This window comes from Xyrauchen texanus, chromosome 36, assembly GCF_025860055.1.
Source record: "Xyrauchen texanus isolate HMW12.3.18 chromosome 36, RBS_HiC_50CHRs, whole genome shotgun sequence".
NCBI classification, from domain to species: Eukaryota; Metazoa; Chordata; class Actinopteri; order Cypriniformes; family Catostomidae; genus Xyrauchen; species Xyrauchen texanus.
In genome coordinates, this window is record NC_068311.1 from 6,174,550 (window position 1) to 6,194,760 (window position 20,211).

The 20,211-nt window shown below is 39.4% G+C and overlaps 1 protein-coding gene across 11 annotated transcripts in view; it reads left to right on the top strand.

Moving 5' to 3' along the window:
* Window positions 1-20,211, top strand: part of robo2 (roundabout, axon guidance receptor, homolog 2 (Drosophila)) — a 572,271-nt gene that overhangs the window by 439,537 nt on the left and 112,523 nt on the right. The window lies entirely within an intron of this gene.

The following is a 20,211-nucleotide window of genomic DNA, read 5'->3' on the forward strand; positions in this document are numbered from 1 at the left end:
TATATATATACATTTTTAGAATTTAACTCCAAAATAAAAGCTTCCCCACTACAAGACTCAAGATGTAGACATATTTTGGTCTCCACACTTGCAGAAAACCTTACCATTTATCAGTTTGTGTTTTTGTTAGAGACACTAACACATTCACACAGACACACACACACACACACACACACACTCATGAAAAAGCGTAGTCTTTTTCAGATTGAATCAAATAGGCAGACAAGCTCATTTATGAAATAAATGGAGAGGTGATTCACTTCCCTTGGATACAACAGTATTTAGCACCGTCATCTGGGGCCGAGAGAGATCAAGAGCAAATAAGAGAGAGAGAGAGGGGGAGAGAGATACTATCTTGGCCCAATTGGACCCACCTAAACTCTGCAATCCTTCATTCTGATGTCTGGTATTTTGGGTATTGTAGGGGTGGGTCGATTTGGTGGCTGGTTGTGGGGCTGTTTGGCCTACACTTCACAGCATGATGGATAGAAGGTGTTTACATGGTTTTCCCTGTGGCAGTTACAAGAGCAAAATGAATTAGACTGATTAAAGATTGTGTGTGGAAAGATGCATAAAAGAAGAGAAAGGAACAGAGAAACATATGGATGGATGGATGGATGGATGGATGGATGGATGGATAGACTGATGGGGAGAAAAGATGGATAGATGGATGGATTGATGAAAGGGGAGAAACATTAATGGATGGAAGGACAAACGGACATATAGACAAACGAACAAACAAACAGAGATATGGATGGATGGATAGACGCAGTCTGCATTCCCTCATGGCAGCGCTAGATATACCATCTTACTGCTGTTTGATACAGAGTCCTTTGTGTCTGTAGGTACTGCTTGAGCTCAGGGTGCAATCAATAAGAGTAGAGAAAGAAAACGAAAAGGACAAAAGTGTTGTCCACAGGTTTATTGGCTAATTAGAGGCGAGGTAGACACATGAAATTAATAATATACTCTCGAACTTAATAATAATATTTAGCTTTTTTGGTTTGTGCTATTAAACTATTGCACGTCTTTATAAATTGAATGCTCATGTTCATATTGCACACTCAGACACATACAAAAGAATAACATTTCTCTCTCTGTCTGTTGCCAAGGTAGCAAATGACAGGGTTGGCAGTAGAGGATTTCATGCCCCCCCCCCCTAAATGTTAAGCCCCCCTTTATTTCGACCAATCAAATGGTGCCATCACTTACCACCTCAGTCTGAAGACTGCAGACAGTTCTGTACTCATAAAGCAACAACCCAGCACCCCAGGTACACACCTGTTTGTCTTGATTGCACCAGATTGTTTTTCAGGTTTCAACCTCCCATTCTCCTAAAATAATACATTTCCACAGTCATTGAAATGTTAAAAATGTAAAACTGTTGAATAATTCCATCTATAATGTGTTGTCCTGATGCCTAGGCCCTGGATCTGGGATATTGCGCAAAAGTAAACCCGCTCTCTGATTAAATATTCCCCCAGCTTCTCGATCAATCTCTCCTTAGCCTCCTTAGTTTCTATGGGCCAAAGAGCACAACACCAGCCTGCATTTCCCTCTTAAAGCCTTCCAGAGATTATGCTCCCAAACCATATTTTTCCCCTACATTTTTTTTCTTCTTTTTTTCTCATTTAACACATGCAGAACCAGGATGTATAATGTTGAGAGGTGGACAAAGGGCCAGACTCGCTCGTTTCTGTAGCAGTGCCTCTTAATACCATATAAAACTGTTTCTGGGAGGCTACGTACATATTTAGGGATCTAAAATGTTTTGTGAAATGTATTCTCCTCCACTCAAGCCTAAATTAGTAAAGCATTTAAAAAGAATTATATTAAAACTAGGGCTGTCAAATTAACGTGTTAATTCGGTGCCATTAATTCATATATAAAAAATAACACATTAAAACAATTAATGCAATTAATCATGTCCCTGGACTGTAAAAAGGAATATTCCTACCATCTGAGCAATTCAAGCTTGAAGTATCAACTGTTTTCTCCAGGGGGCCATAAGTGAAACTCCAGCTGTACAGACAATGCTTAGCTTATACAGAGAACAATGCACACTTACAGAGAGCAGACAGCACAAGATGAGCACGGACACATTCTTGCTTTCACACACAGCTTGATGGAGTGCAAATCTGAATGCAGGGATCTCAAGACGTCCTTCAAACTCTGTTGAAAACTGTATATTTATGATGTGCTGCAAACAAAGTGACAGGCTCCAAAAGCACCTGTCTCCTCAGAAAAGCCCTTATAATAAGTCTCAGACTGATTTACGAATTCCATTACAAAATGGATTGCTGTGTGTGTATATATATATATATATATATACAGTGAGGAAAATAAGTATTTGAACACCCTGCTATTTTGCAAGTTCTCCCACTTGGAAATCATGGAGGGATCTGAAATTGTCATCGTAGGTGCATGTCCACTGTGAGAGACATAATCTAAAAAAAAAATCCAGAAATCACAATGTATGATTTTTTAACTATTTATTTGTATGATACAGCTGCAAATAAGTATTTGAACACCTGAGAAAATCAATGTTAATATTTGGTACAGTAGCCTTTGTTTGCAATTAAACGTTTCCTGTAGTTTTTCACCAAGTTTGCACACACTGCAGGAGGGATTTTGGCCCACTCCTCCACACAGATCTTCTCTAGATCAGTCAGGTTTCTGGGCTGTCGCTGAGAAACACGGAGTTTGAGCTCCCTCCAAAGATTCTCTATTGGGTTTAGGTCTGGAGACTGGCTAGGCCACGCCAGAACCTTGATATGCTTCTTACAGAGCCACTCCTTGGTTATCCTGGCTGTGTGCTTCGGGTCATTGTCATGTTGGAAGACCCAGCCTCGACCCATCTTCAATGCTCTAACTGAGGGAAGGAGGTTGTTCCCCAAAATCTCGCAATACATCCTCTCCTTAATACAGTGCAGTCAGCCCTGTCCCATGTGCAGAAAAACACCCCCAAAGCATGATGCTACCACCCCCATGCTTCACATTAGGGATGGTGTTCTTGGGATGGTACTCATCATTCTTCTTCCTCCAAACACGGTTAGTGGAATTATGACCAAAAAGTTCTATTTTGGTCTCATCTGACCACATGACTTTCTCCCATGACTCCTCTGGATCATCCAAATGGTCATTGGCAAACTTAAGACGGGCCTTGACATGTGCTGGTTTAAGCAGGGGAACCTTCCGTGCCATGCATGACTTCAAACCATGACGTCTTAGTGTATTACCAACAGTAACCTTGGAAACGGTGGTCCCAGCTCTTTTCAGGTCATTGACCAGCTCCTACCGTGTAGTTCTGGGCTGATTTCTCACCTTTCTTTGGATCATTGAGACCCCACGAGGTGAGATCTTGCATGGAGCCCCAGTCTGAGGGAGATTGACAGTCATGTTTAGCTTCTTCCATTTTCTAATGATTGCTCCAACAGTGGACCTTTTTTCACCAAGCTGCTTGGCAATTTCCCCGTAGCCCTTTCCAGCCTTGTGGAGGTGTACAATTTTGTCTCTAGTGTCTTTGGACAGCTTTTGGTCTTGGCCATGTTAGTAGTTGGATTCTTACTGATTGTATGGGGTGGACAGGTGTCTTTATGCAGCTAACGACCTCAAACAGGTGCAATAATTTAGGATAATAAATGGAGTGGAGGTGGACATTTTAAAGGCAGACTAACAGGTCTTTTAGGGTCAGAATTCTAGCTGATAGACAGGTGTTCAAATACTTATTTGCAGCTGTATCATACAAATAAATAGTTAAAAAATCATACATTGTGATTTCTGGATTTTTTTTTAGATTATGTCTCTCACAGTGGACATGCACCTACGATGACAATTTCAGACCCCTCCATGATTTCCAAGTGGGAGAACTTGCAAAATAGCAGGGTGTTCAAATACTTATTTTCCTCACTGTATATATATATATATATATATATATATATTCTGTATGTATATTATTTATAATTATTTAATCATTATATATTGAATTATTGTGATTTGTAAATATGTATTGCAGATATTTAAATACGCCATACCATGTAATCCATTCTATTAAAAATTGTAATTGATTGACCATGTTTGAATTAATTATTCAAACGGTTTTAATGTACTGTATATAATGGGGTATAATTGGGAGTCCACTTGTAAAAATGCTTCTATGTTGCATTGTTCTAATTCAATGCACAATTTTTCATTATAAGTTATATTATCAGCATAGCAATATGAGTGAAAATATTAACATGAATATTCTATAATTTAATTTGCTTTAATGTCAGCATGCACTCGAGCTGACATGGACTCCATGTTATTACAGCATGATTTGCGAGTGTTTCAAAGACCATCTTTAACATGGTCAATGTCAATGTGGTCTCAAACTTTTGGACCCTGTCATTATACACAAGCAATTCCATACCATTTTGTGATTCCAACGTGTGTTAGTTTTTTTCTCTGTAAAGCAAACAGAATCAACACATGGCTGTGAGATTTTAGGTTGAGAGGTCATCGTCCTCATTGATGTAGCTTCTCGCTAATGACTGTTTGCTTTTCTCTGTCGCCGCTGAGACACCCAGTCGTCTAATCACTGTCCAGCTCATTTGAAGCTCCTCAGTGTCTCCTTGTTATGTCTCTGTTTGCATCCAAGTCCCTCTCCCGCTGGTGTAATGTTCTTCTGCATGAGCACTAAAGCTTTAAGTGCCGCTAATTGACAGCCATTAGCTTTGACTTCCGTCCCTTCTGTGTCTTTGTCTTTCTTGTCTCTATGAGGACAGGACAGTCTGTACTGATAAGCAGATGTGGATGAGATGTAACCTTGTCACTTCTGTTGCCTGATGGCACAAGTTTGGATTGACTATGCTCTCAGTCCATCTTGGGGGGGGCATATCATCATTTAGGATGCGTCCACCCATGTAACCTGATCAATGTCCTCTGGCAATATGGAGGTGATTTCTACTATTTGTCTTCATCTGTGTATAGTAGAGGGGATTTTTGTCAGGGTAAATGCCATGCTGACTTTCTTTAACCTGATGTCCTCTCAGTTACCCCTTAAAACATTTCACCCCTCGTTTTATGCCAGAAATTTAGAGGCACCCCTTTTGGCTGTAGTTCTAGTATCATCAGACATTGTAATATGGCATCATGTTACGTGACATTAGAGGTAGTTCTAATAGATAATCAGATGAACTTCTATGACATTCTATTATGACATCAGATGCAGTTCTATGATAGCATCAGATGTAGTTTAATGACATCAGAGGTAGTTCTAACAGATAATTGGTTATAGTTCTATGACATCATCTGAAGTAGTTCAATGACATCAAGATTTAGTGTGATTACATCAGAGGTAGTTCTATTACATCATCAGGTGAACTTATACGACATATGATACATTTTAGTCAAATTCAGTATTTTTTTTTCTTTTCTATAATGGCATATAATTTTAGTTGACAAAAATAAAAACATTAAGTTGACGATAATGTGCAAACAGTAACAGACTAAAATTTAAGCAAATATTCAAATAATTTGAAAAAAGTATGAGCTACTTACAATTATTAAAACATGTTTCAAACATTTTAAAGACTAATGTTTAATATGTAAGATTAAAAACATGAGAAAACTGTCCTGAAAACCTGTGTACAGTGTGAAGCTCACTGTCAGAACTCTGAGGGCTAGTATATTTCCCATCAGTTCGAGGTCATGAAATAACAGAGAGGGGCCCCGTTAATGGGCCTGTCAACACTTCAGACTAGTGTGTGTGTGTCTCTGTGGAAGAATCTTAGTGTTTATGTTCAACTACTTTTGTCCTCTCTTGAGAGTGTGTGTGTTGTATTACAGGCTAGGCCTGGTTTTCCTATCAGTCAGTCAGCAGTATGGCTGTCAGTGAAACAGTAGAGTAAGTGTATCGTCCTGAAGTATAAGTCTGTCAGCTTATTCACCCCACCTCTGCACTATTACAGAAAGCCAGAAACATACAGAGGCCCCAAAAAGAACACTTGTACAATTAAGTCAGACTTAAATTACTTGAATGTATTTGCACCAGTTCTTGCTGCAGTTGGTTAACAGTCAATGCAAACATTTAAAAAGTTAGTCTGAGAAAAGATCTAGCATCATTTGTTTACAGATGCCACTTGATTTGATACATTGTATCCTATGCAATTATATTCATACATTTTAAAGTGTCTAAAAGTGTCCAGATACTTTTTGCGGATACTGTATTTCACTCAAATACACAAATGCAGATGCAAATGATTGGCTACACACCGCCAAAACAAGCTGACCTACAAAACACTCACACACACAAACTGGCTGCTGTTTGACCCACAGTGCAATGACATTCCAAACACACGCCCACACGCACAAAAGTAAATCTGTTCACCTCTGTACTTTCATCTGATTGTGTTATTTGGGCTGAGTTCAGACTGTTTAGTGTTGTGGGTTCCAGTAAACTATTGATTATAAGGCCTCTCAAAATAATGGCTTGGCACTTCCCTGTGGTTTGTTCGTTTAAAGTGAGCCACAATTGATTTCAAAGTATTAGTGGCATTAGTTGTAGGGATGATTAAGTTATCGGTCAGCATTCTGTAAACTGACCATGTATTGTGGCATATTTGAAAACAAAACAAATTCAAAACTGACCCTATTTACTTTAATTAATGTTTCTAATCTTATTGTGCGTTGGGCGAGGAAAAATAAAACAAACCAATAGAATCGTAGCTTACTTTTTAAGCTAGCTTACTATCTCATCAAATCTCCATAGATAAAATCAAGTCTTGTCCTACATTATTTCCAGCTAAATAGTGGTTTTACTCAAAAATGCATCTCATTACAGAGGCTCAATGCATTGTGAATGTCATTTCATGCTGTTTTTAAGAGCAATCAAATTGTTTGTAGCATTCGACTAGAAAAAATTTGAAATGTAGCTTAAATGTATAAACAGTGTCTGTATAATTTTTACTAGTTCCATACAAGATCCATACAAATGGCAGTATACGGTTTAATGTGTGGACAAAACGTCAATACAGGACTATTTCAACGAATGATGTATGTGTTCATATGTGTGTGGGAACGTGTTCTCAGTGAGGTTGGGCTCCTGAGGCCCAAGGGTTCTTTATGTGCAGGCAGTATGCTGCAGGGCTGTCTATTGCACTCCACTGTGCCATCTCACTCAACACAGACCTTATTGCAAGGATTATCCAGCATGACATGGCAGGCTGTCTCTGATCAACTGCTTCTTCAAACAGGCATTATCATGGTGAAGCCTGTTCCATTGACTTCTTTTGTTTTTATTGTGACAAAATGATATTTTCTATCCCTCAACCCAAAACCTGACCTAATTAAAATATTTAGTTGCAAAGTAAATATAGCAGAAAACATTACGTACTTTCTACATAGAATAAGTTCATCCAAGTGTGAACTTGAAAAGATTAATTAAATTCTGCATTTGTACTCAATTTAAACATGCACATGCTCTAGCTTATAAGTAAATATTATTTTTGATTTGTTGTTATCTTTATCATGTGTCATAATATATCAATCCTGAAGTAGGAAACTTTGTCATATTTATTTGCTTATGTCAGAGGTAAATAAACAAAGTAAAATTTACTTTGTTGGTGTTTTCAGGGCTTAAAAAAATTATGAGCTATCATGGTTGTTCTGTTTGCATGTTTATTGACACCGTTTTTTTTGTTAATCTTGTTGTAACGCTTGGTAACTTACTTGTTCTGTCAAGTCCAGAGTTCATTTTCTACTCAAAATTACTCGTTAATGATTATATATATAGATATATATATATACACAGTGGGTACGGAAAGTAATCAGACCCCCTTAAATTTTTCACTCTTTGTTATATTGCAGCCATTTGCTAAAATCATTTAAGTTCATTTTTTTCCTCATTATTGTACACACAGCACCCCATATTGACAGAAAAACACAGAATTGTTGACATTTTTGCACATTTATTAAAAAAGAACAACTGAAATATCACATGGTCCTAAGTATTCAGACCCTTTGTTCAGTATTTAGTAGAAGCACCCTTTTGATCTAATACAGCCATGAGTCTTTTTGGAAAAGATGCATCAAGTTTTTCACATCTGGATTTGGGTATCCTCTGCCATTCCTCCTTGCAGATCCTCTCCAGTTCTGTCAGGTTGGATGGTAAACGTTGGTGGACAGCCATTTTCAGGTCTCTCCAGAGATGCTCAATTGGGTTTAAGTCAGGGCTCTGGCTGGGCCATTCAAGAACAGTCACGGAGTTGTTGTGAAGCCACTCCTTCATTATTTTAGCGGTGTGCTTAGGGTCATTGTCTTGTTGGAAGGTGAACCTTCAGCCCAGTCTGAGGTCCAGAGCACTCTGGAGAAGGTTTTCGTCCAGGATATCCCTGTACTTGGTCAGCATTCATCTTTCCCTCGATTGCAACCAGTCGTCCTGTCCCTGCAGCTGAAAAACACCCCCACAGCATGATGCTGCCACCACCATGCTTCACTGTTGAGACTGTATTGGACAGGTGATGAGCAGTGCCTGGTTTTCTCCACACATACCGCTTAGAATTAAGGCCAAAAGTTCTATCTTGGTCTCATCAGACCAGAGAATCTTATTTATCACCATCTTGGAGTCCTTCAGGTGTTTTTAGCAAACTCCATGCAGGCTTTCATGTGTCTTGAACTGAGGAGAGGCTTCCGTCGCGCCACTCTGCCATAAAGCCCCGACTGGTGGATGGCTGCAGTGATGGTTGACTTACTACAACTTTCTCCCATCTCCCGACTGCATCTCTGGAGCTCAGCCACAGTGATCTTTGGGTTCTTCTTTACCTCTCTCACCAAGGCTCTTCTCCCCGATAGCTCAGTTTGGCCGGACGGCCAGCTCTAGGAAGGGTTCTGGTCATCCCAAACGTCTTCCATTTAAGGATTATGGAGGCCACTGTGCTCTTATGAACCTTAAGGGCAGCAGAAATTTTTTGTAACCTTGGCCAGATCTGTGCCTTGCCACAATTCTGTCTCTGAGCTCTTCAGGCAGTTCCTTTGACCTCATGATTCTCATTTGCTCTGACATGCACTGTGAGCTGTAAGGTCTTATATAGATAGGTGTGTGGCTTTCCTAATCAAGTCCAATCAGTATAATCAAACACAGCTGGACTCAATTGAAGGTGTAGAACCATCTCAAGGATGATCAGAAGAAATGGACAGCACCTGAGTTAAATATATGAGTGTCACAGCAAAGAGTCTGAATACTTAGGACCATGTGATATTTCAGTTGTTCTTTTTTAATAAATGTGCAAAAATGTCAACAATTCTGTGTTTTTCTGTCAATATGGGGTGCTGTGTGTACAATAATGAGGAAAAAAATTAACTTAAATGATTTTAGCAAATGGCTGCAATATAACAAAGAGTGAAAAATGTAAGGGGGTCTGAATACTTTCCGTACCCACTGTATATATACACACCAGTTGATAGTTACTGTCATTGTGTTTTGTTCACCAAGGATTGAGGCCTGCGTGCGCAGCTATGGAATTTGTTCTTATTGCCTGTGATCATGTTGAAGTTGGAAAGTCGGCATGCTGTTTCTGAAAGTTCCATTACCCTAGGATCAGCAACAGTATGCCGACTCACTGACATGCCCTATCTCCCATTGGACATATTTGGAAATGGCTTAACAACAATTACTTTCCCTTGTGGCTCGACTAATTGAGTTGCATGGGAGACCACAGTTCAATACCAAATCAAATTAGGAAGTAATCACATTTTTATAAACAATCACGAGCATGATAAGGAGGTTGCGTTTTTGTCCCTAACATTGCATTTTGTCTCTACTAATGGTTATGGTTAGATTCGGGTTTTGGTTGGGAGGTACATTTCATTTCACTGTTTTTCACTCTGTTCAGCTGAAAACAATTCTTTTTTACAAATGGCTTCTGGCGAACTCTCTTGGATATAAATGGATGTCAAATTGTGTATATGCTCTGAAACACTTACTGCTTTAGCCTCTGGAGGCAGTGTTTTCAAATTCAGACAGCATATACTGATTTCGGCTAAAGAAATATCAGCGCACACACTTGCTGATTTTTATGTGAGATCAGGCTGATGTAATACAGGGTGATGCTGTCTTTGTTGGCAGTAGCTCACTAGGTACTCCAGAGGCACTAGGTTTTGTAAAAGAGCTATAGGGTATGTTTACATTTCAATGTAGTCTTTCCTATAATTTTAGTTTAGGCTTAAAATATGGCCTTACTTTTAATGTTTTATATAGGCATGTTTTAGTGCTGAGCACCAGCTTTTTTATTTGAACAGTAATAGGACTCAAAATGCCTCTCAAATGCAAGAAAGATGTTTATGATGTTCTCTCTCTCCCTCTCTCTCTCTCTCTCTCTCTCTCTCTCTCTCTCTCTCTCTCTCTCTCTCTCTCTCTTTCTCTCTTCACTCAAAAACATTAGAGATTACTATCTTCAGATCCCCTGCTGCCCTGCTTAAACATTTAAAAGCTTTTCCCCCCTCCTTTACTGTCTGTTTGTTTATATATTTATGTTTTACTGCTGACCTTTATTTTCACAAAGAGCAGCATCACACAAGGACTCAAATCAGAAAAAGAAACCAGCGATATTGAATGGCATCCAAATAATAGCACAAAATGTGCCACTATCCAAACACAGAAACACATTAGATCAATAAAATATAGTTCGGATTATATCCTCAATAAATGGCTGCTCCCCTCTGCCTTTGTAATGGCTCTTAGAAATGAAGAGGAAGGATGCAATTGATGCTAAATGAGCCAAGCAAAACAAGCCCAAATTGAAAGGGAGATTTGTTGTCTTTGAGTTCCCCTTCATCTGAAGTGAGGTCTGTTCCAAAACCTAGAGAGCTGCTACATAAACAGCATACTTGGCATCATCCAAACTAAGAGACCTAGTTTTGGAGACAACTAAGACAAGACAGTCTTGTTGGTTGATTTCCCTGAAAAGTGTAAACACTGTGACTCTGTGACACTATCTAAAATTATTTTTGTTTTGTTTGTTAGAGCAAAATTGTTATTTTATTTCCTTGGAGTAAAACTTTGCTGACGGATCCATTGCTGAAAGTACCATTAAGTTGTCACCTGCCAAATATGATCAAATTACAAGTGAAGCTCATCGGCGTGTTAGCATTTATTAGACAGAGCTCCTCTAGTGCTTCCTGTAACTGAGCAATAAAAAAGCCCTTTCCTGGGTGTTGTTTCATTTTCCTGATTGAGATTTATTATACTATACAATACTTTTCCCATTCTATTCTATTTCATGCCATACCATACTACACTTTACTATACCATACTACACTATACTATTCTATACTTGGGGCAGGGTGGAGGGCGGGGCCGGTTCGTGATCATACACACCCGGTCCCTTATCAGGCTAATTAAGCCTCCAAGAGGGAAACACACACATGACGGACATGTCCGTAAACTATCTCTCTCTCATCGCACCACCATCTGTCATCTGCCTTTATCCCTCTCGGAGGCTTAATTAGCCTGATAAGGGACCGGGTGTGTATGATAACGACCCGGCCATGCCCTCCACCCTGCCACAATACTATACTTTTTCCATTCTAATCTATTCTATATCATGCTATACCATTGTATTTCTATTATGTACTCTTCTATACAATACTAAATTATATTACACTTTACCATACACTACACTACTCATTTATATTCTATTCAATATAGTGCAACAGAGCCTGCCCACTTATGGTCTGGTCGTCTGAGTTCTGAAAGTATTTTCCCCATTAATTTTTCCATAGACTTTTCATAATGTCCTTCGTAAATGATTTTTAAGTCATGAACCAAACTTACTTACCTTCTTTCATCAGGGCATGAAATACAATCCCATGAAGCATTGCGAATTATGGCAATGAATATAAAATTATGTTAATGTATAAAACTACTGATTTTAGGTTGTGGATTATAAGTATTGAAAAAATGTATTTTAAGTTTATTGCAAAATATTCCGATATGTACAAATAGATAAGTAGTTCAAAGTTTAAGGGTAAAGAGACACCAGCTCGATTAAGCCATTCAAGTATCATGGGCGGTCGCTTCAAGGCACGTTTAGTGGGTTTGGTTGACCGCGGTTCTATGATTGATGAAGCTTTATCTGCTGGACCATGGGTGATGCAGTTGTTTACTATTAATTCCACTATTCTAAACAATGATGTTGAAATAAACAGCTGAATGGCTTCAACGGAAGCAAATACTATCGAAAAACAACCTCTGAGATCAAGGTAGGTCTGTCTGTAAAGGTTTATAAGTTATCGTTTAAATTAAATTAGTCTATGGGAAAAGTTAATGGGATTTTTACTTCCCGAACCACACTGTTGCTCTTTATTCCTTACCATACTAGATTGTACCATTATACACTATATTATACCATCCTACTGTATGCTATACTATACCATACCATAATATGCAACATGTATATTCCTGCGGTTCCTGAGTGATCAGTCACATGGTATTTACAATTTGCATCACAGTTTACCTCATGAAAACACGTGCTGAGCATTAATGGATATCTGGAATCTATTGAGCTCCATCAAGATCTGCTTCCACCCCCTCCTGTCAAGTATTTAAGTGACTTAATACCTCTGAATCCTGTTTGATTTTATTAGGGTTGGTGAGGAGGGTTTTATATCATACATAATGGAAGGCAGTGAACGCAAGAAAGACAGCGGGGAAGATTAGAAGGCGCACTAATTGTGGTGTACCTTACACTGGGCCAGAGATGGAACACAGGATCGATCAGGAAGGAAAAATAAGAGAGGAGGAATAATCATGAGATGGAAAAAGGAGTGGAAGAGGTGGAGAGATGTAGGCTTGTTACAGAAGGAATGATGTATTGATTGTGTCTGACAGGCCAGCACAGAATGCATCGACCATTTGCAGGTGCTTGTGTGTGTGTCTTTGGCAGAGAGATGGTTGTGTTGCAGAATTCGCTCCAGGTCACAAGTGTTTCCACAACAACCGGTTATAATACGTAGACAATGTAGACAAGAAAATAAACAAGGAAACAGGTGGGAAGTGACTCTTGGAGAAAAGTATCATAGTACAGTATTACCATAGCTTTTGGACATGGTACCAAGGAAAAACTTTGGTATTCTTTATACCTTGGGGTGCCATGTAAATACAATTAGGCTGTAATTGTACTGTAAGAATTTATTAGTATTGTGTATACACAGTACTGTGCAAAATAGTCAAATAAGATGTTTCACAAAATAATTTGTCTTAAGATGGTTATTTATATCTTGGCTTTAGTGTGTCAATGGTAAATATAAATGTTAGACTCCCAAACATGACTTTTGCAAACCGAAAAGATTAGAATAGAAGAACAGGGAGCCCTGCAACAGACATTATGGCCCCCACAAAGCCCCCCCCCACCCACACACCCCACTAAATATTGTGTCAGTCTGAGATCACATAAAGAGATAGAAGCAATTGAGACAGCCTAAATAGATAAAATAACTGTGGTGAATTCTCTAAGAAGCTTGTAACATCCTATCTGCCAACAACCATGAAAAACTGTGTCCAGGTGTACCTAGGAGAATTGGTGCTGTTTTAAAAGCAAATGTGGTCACACCACATTTTTATTTAGCATTTTTAAGTTTACTGGACTTTGTATGACATTAATTGATAAATGAAAACTATTTATGTCATTATTTTTGAAGAACTCCTCACTATGCAAAATCTTTCACAAGTGCCTAAAACTTTTGCACAGTGCTGTATATATTTGAAAAGCCCAGTCTCACACCCCTCCCGTATGCTGATCTTCACTTCACTTCCTGATACTCAAACTACACTTATTGTCTGCGAGGAGGATATGTGCCGGGTCTTCTGGAAACAAAAGACCAGGAAAGCTTCTGGTATCTTACCTGCCTGTCGAAAGTCTGCACTGACCAACTGGCCCCCATCTTCACACAGATCTTCAATAGATCACTGGAGCAGTGTGATGTTCCCTGCTGCTTCAAATGTTCTACCATCATTCCAAAATTACTAATTAATTACTTAATTACTGCAGACCTGTCACTCTCACGTCTGTGGTCATGAAGTCATTTGAGAGACTGGTTTTGGCCTACATGAAGGACATCATTGGACCTCTGCTAGACCCCCTTCAGTTTGCTAACTGTTTTGTCAACATGGCTCTGCATTATATCCAGCAACAGCACGACAGACCTGGGACTATGCATGGATTCTATTTGTGGACTTCGGTTCCGCCTTCAATACCATCATGGCTGATCTTCTCTCAACCAAACTGACCCAGCTCTTTGTGCCAACCACAATCTGTTGGTGGATCAACAGCTTTCTGACAGATAGGCAGCAGCTTGTGAGACTGGAGAAAATCACATCTGGGACCCTCGCTGTTAGCACTGGTGCTCCTCAGGGATGCATACTCTCTCCACTGCTCTTCTCCCTCTACACAAATTACTGCACTGCAAATGACCCTTCTGTCAAGCTAATGCAGTTTGCAGAGGACACCATGGTCATTGGCCTCATCCGCTATGCTGACGAGTCTGCATACAGATATATATATATAAAAAAGTTAAAATATATTGTATTCTGTATAGGGATAAAGAGAGTGAGAGAGTGAGAGAGAGAGAGAGAGAGAGAGAGAGAGAGGACTATTACATAAAACATTTCCAGTTCAACAGAAAGTTGAATCACATTTGGCAGTCCTTATGCTCATTTATGAATGCCCCTAATTTGAGTGGTTTTATAGGAAAGGACAGCACTCTTTAGAAGCACAAAGAGTGTGTGTAGGAGGTACAGGGCGAGAGTTATCATCTATTACAACAACTTCACTGCTTAGATCTGAGCACTTCCTCTCAAAACACACACACAAACACATGCTCATCTCCTCTGTCTAGCTCCTGTGGCCACACGCTGCCTGCTCTCCTGGCTAATTGATTGCCTAGTATTAATTGAAGGCAGGCCTGAGTGGGCTGTGTTAATGGAAGGTGAATCGTGTTGGCCTGACAATAAATTGCAGACCTGCTGCAGAGATATCTGGCAAAAGAGGCCGTGGCATTGACTGTGGGGAGGTGTAAGTGTCTTTGGTTACATACACACTGCAGCTAAACATTGGTGTCAATACTTTTCTGATTGCTTAATATCATTCTGTACCATGATTATAATAGTTTTGAACTATAATATTTAAACTTATTAGTATCATTTAAGTTTGTTTAAAACCATTACATTTCTCAGGGCCATCTGGCATTTTCACATTTTGGCTTCATTTGTCATGTTTAACAAAGGTGATAATTTTAAACACCTTAAACTTTGCAGTTCTTATGTAGCCTTTGTGAATCAGGCTTCCGATTTGAGGTAGAGCTGATGGAATATTCTGTTTCAGCAGGAATTAATTTTCCCTATCAAGTTTTTCAACCCGTATAATCTTAGAATGAGACTAGATTGATGGAGAGATGTTCATATAAATGAGACAGATCAAGGTAATATTATTGCATAGAACATTTGGAATCTGCCTGCTAAAACTCTCTTCGTTAATCCGGCTCCATGTTCGGATCAATGTCTGTCTCTCATGTCCAGCACTACAGCATGACATCCTATTTGCATTTATCTTAGGTAATTGCCCGCATTAATCACACCCGCATTTACAAAATGTCCTCAGCCATGAACTGATTATGGTAATCTCCATGCGTTTGAAACCCCCAAAAGCTTCTTTTAACCACAAATTCTCTCGGACGACTTGAGCGACTTCAATCAGAATTGGAATTCAAAGCCGGAATAAGCTAGTGTAATGGCTGGGTGTTTTGAAAATGGGATCCTCAGAGTGATCGACATCTCTGGGTACCTCTTTACCATGCTATGCTCATCTTAATGTGGGGCCTCTTCTGGGACTGTATTGATGTAAACCATGTCACAAATTACCTTCCCCCATTGCCACCCCTGCCTAGAATACTAAAGGGTCATCTGTCAGGGAGGCATCACACCTGGGTCACAGGTTTCTGGGACCCCCCTTTCATCTCCTTCACTCACTCCCCCACCAGCTCTGAAATGTCACCTCCATCCTTTCCAAGACCGGACCCGTTTTTTAGACCATGAATTATTCAGTAGAAGAACTGAGGCCTTGTTCGGGTCAGCGGCTATAAAAAGAGCCTGGGCTCTGAAAAATTGCTTCATTGGCACCGCGCTACTGAAGCGGGTGACTTTTAAAGTCGTGTTAAATTTCTGGTAGGGAGCCCATGCAAAGACAGAGTCAGGGCCATGTAAAATAATCATGGGTGGGTTGGGGCAATCTCCAAATTTAACAGGTGTTGGTTCCACTTCTACTCCAGTCAAATGGTTGTTATGAAATATCTAACTTGATATCCTGCATTTTCTCAGAGTACAGTCATTCAAGACAATAGACAGGCTTGCAAATGCAAGAAAATGGTTTTGGGAAATGGCATTGTGGAAAAAATGACTTTTCCGCCAACACAGTTGATCTTGAGTTCCACCCTGCACTGCCACTCAGTGTTCGATTCTCCCCTCAGGGAACATACTAGCTGCTTTTATAAATTACTTGTTTTGCAGAAGGTGATTTTACTTCTAACATAAAAAAAAAACTGCATTGCTTTTCAGAAATGTTTTAAACGATGAGGTAGGTGAGAGTGTGTTTAAGTTATTCACAAACAATAGCATCCATACAGCATACATGTTTGAAACAACATGCAGATTTGTACATGACAGAATTTATATTTTGGGGGGAACTGTCCTTTAAAACTTATAGCTGTCGAGTTTTGTGTTTTGAAGTTGGTTTCTATCAGTTCCAAGGAGGTCCAGCTACTGTACCATGTTTCACAAACTAGCTTGACCATCTTAAGTTGGTAGGTGGTTTGTTGCTAGTCCAAGATGGTCTCCAAGCTTCGACCAGCTAGAAACCAGCTAAAATATTCCAATATACAACCACCTACCAACTAAAACTAGTTATTTTCTGAAAATGTTATGGATTGCAATGCAGCAATAAGTAGCAGTTTCTGATGCAACTCTGTTTGATGTCTGGTTTAGTTTAGGTGAACCCAGTTGTGAAAGTTACGCACTCATTGCAGAGGTGTGTGTTTGAGGCCTATAGCTCGACAGCCTCATCCTGACACTGATATCTGCCTTCAAACGCTGTGTGCGTGAAAGTAGCTTCACCCGCTTCTTTTCAAATCTTTCTGTAGCTCTTTTTCAGAGGGATAGAAGTAAGGCAAGAGCCATGTTCGCTTCAGCAGAGAGATGAAGAGATACGACACGGAGAGAAGGAGTGATTGCCACTCGTCCGCCCCTCTGCTCTTTCATGTTTCCATCAGAAACCAAGGAAGGAATGTGAGTCGGTTTTCCGACATCCGCAGTCTCCCGTCTTGGGATATGTCTGACTGATGCATTAAAAAATGTGAGCTACTGACATTCTGCTGCCTTTGAATAAAGCTTATTAAAAAGGAAAATGTTTTCTCAACATGATTAAGAATTGTAGAGTTGCTGTGCCAATGCTTTCTGAGATTCCCAGCACAGGCTGATGAATTCACCATGGCTGCTCTGTGAGAGGCCCACTTAGTGACAAAAACAAAGGTTTCAGAAATGAGAAGTCAGGGGTGGAACGGTGGCTGTTTTTTTATCAGCCTTCTGCTCTGCCAGGACGCTTGGTTCTCGCTCTGATGCACCATGTTGAGGGTTATCTGGATATCTGTGAACAGCAGATAACACACTGACACTAATTAGGTTTTACCGCTATCTGCAGTCCAGCAATGGAGATTTTATTACCCTAGAGAACCAGGGGCTGGTCGCTCGCCACGTGTGCACAATTCTGCCTCTTTTCTAACTTGAATGTGGGGTTGTGTCTCTTATATTTCTTTCCCACTGGCCTTCTCAAACCTTCATAAAAGTCTTGGAAATCGACCAGAACAATTGTGCGGTTGTTCTTCTGCGTTTCCATAAAATTGTCTTTTCTACATTGCCTTGCCAAATGTCACCCCAATGGCCCCCTTTCTGGAGTTATAACAGTCAATTTAAAATGTCATTACATCATGCTGGCCTTGCAATGACCTGGAAGCAATCAGACAACAAGGGTCACGCTTTGACCTTTGGCTTCAAATTCAGTATGTTTTTAGGCCTTTGCAAGAATTTGGTTTCAAGTAAGATATCTAGCTCACAAAGGTCTGTGTTTTCAATTTGAGTGTACTACTACACCGACACATTTCAGAATACTATATTTACATCTATTTTGGTCATTGACCGAAATGGGTTTTGCAATGGTGGATGCTTTTATAAATATATACTGGGTGGCCAATGGCTGATACAATGTACATGTATAGACAATATAATTTAATTATGGCAAATGCCATGTAGAAATTGCTAAAATAAGAAAAAAAATATTATTTTCACAATATCTTCTTGAATATCACAGAAAATGTTTTATCCATTGACAAAGCTGTTGGTAGATTTTGGAACTGACACAAATGGGAAATAACACTTCTGTTAAATATATAGTTCACCCAAAAATTTTCTGTAAGAATTAGCCTGTAAGACTGAGGTACCCAGAGATGTCCATCACTCTGAGGATCCCGTTTTACCCCACCCTTCAAAACACCCAGCCATTACACTAGCTTATTCCGGCTTTGAATTCCAATTCTGATTGAAGTCGCTCATCTTCCACTGAATACAAAAAGAGGCATATTAGGAAGAATGTGCACTCTTCGATTTTCTCGCCAAATGCCCCAGCTCCCTAGCTTATCTGTGACCGTTATTCTGTCAGCAGCAGTCATGCAGGTCATTAGCACTGGAGGAGAATGAGATGATAATGAAAAGCAATAATGCTAAATAACAGACCCTCATCGGTAGATAACGATAGTCCAGTCTGTAGGTCTCACTGTGGCCAACGTAACCACGAAGTATAAATTACATTTGTTTACTCATCTTTGTTCACAGATTCTGAGAAACACTAAATTTTACTCCAAACCATTCCGAATCTTCATCGCATTTCAGACTCAAGCAGAAGTCTGGGTTTATTGAATTATCACTAACAGTGGGTAAATTAGTATTGACTGGTGTGTTTTCTGACTGGCCATTTAATTAGAATGTGGATTTCAAATAGAGGAAAAAATAAGCGTTTCGACTCATGAATGGCACGGCAGGGGCTCTCGGTGGGTGGTTGCTGAAAATGTGTTGAACTGTACAGATGAACTGACTCGTCATATTCCTTTTTGAGTCCAGTTTTGGTACACTATGGAAGAATCTGACTAAATCAGACTAAAATACTAAAAAATGTAGTCCTGTTTTTAAATCACATGCGATAAGAAAGCATTGTTTACTCAACCACATGTTATTTCAAATCCATATGCTGCTCTTTTTTTCCATGAAACACAAAATCTTTACTCACATCAGTCAGATCTGATAGAATGGTGGAATTTAGATGAGAAACACCAGCCCTATGGTTCCACAATACATTTGCCTGGAGGTACATCCATCTATATTGTCATGCAAATGCAGCATGCTACTTTCCAGAGGTTTGCAAGTGTTCCTCTCATGGTAAAAGGATTACGGTTATTACTGTATATAGAAGACTTGCTACATTAGTGCTTGCGATGTCTTCGGTCTTAAGCTCACTTTAAAATGGACAGATTAAGAGCAGACCAAATCACTATTTTCAAAGTGTTCTGAAGCAATACAATAGGTTTGAGTCGGTATTCACCGAAAATCATCCCTAATGACATGCACCATATGGTATATGAGAAGTATGAACATGAATAACAACTTCAACCAGTTACAGTGCAGACAAACACAATTACCTCCTGTAGCCTATGATGCAATTAACAGCAAGAGAGTATGTCTTTTTTAGTGTGGCTTTTTTGTTTTCATGCATTGTCTTGCTCTGTATTGTTAAGCCATTCAGGTCTATATTAATTTGTAAAGAGAGCAAATAGAAGATTCAAACAGAAAAATAGAAGATATTCTTCTCCAAATTAATGAAATTAACTTTTCTTTTTCTCCGAACTCACACTTCACACACTTCATTCGTCAATGTTTTTATTTCTTTAATCGTACCATTTTGTCACAATTACAGATAATGATTTTTTTTTGTAGCGCAACCTCTAAAAGCATCTAAAAACACAGTCCTCCTGCACGAGACACTGTTAAAACATTGAGACCTGGTGCATCTTCCATCTAGCGCAAGTTTACATAGGAAAATTATTGAAGTACAGCGTTCAAACACAAAATCCATTTGG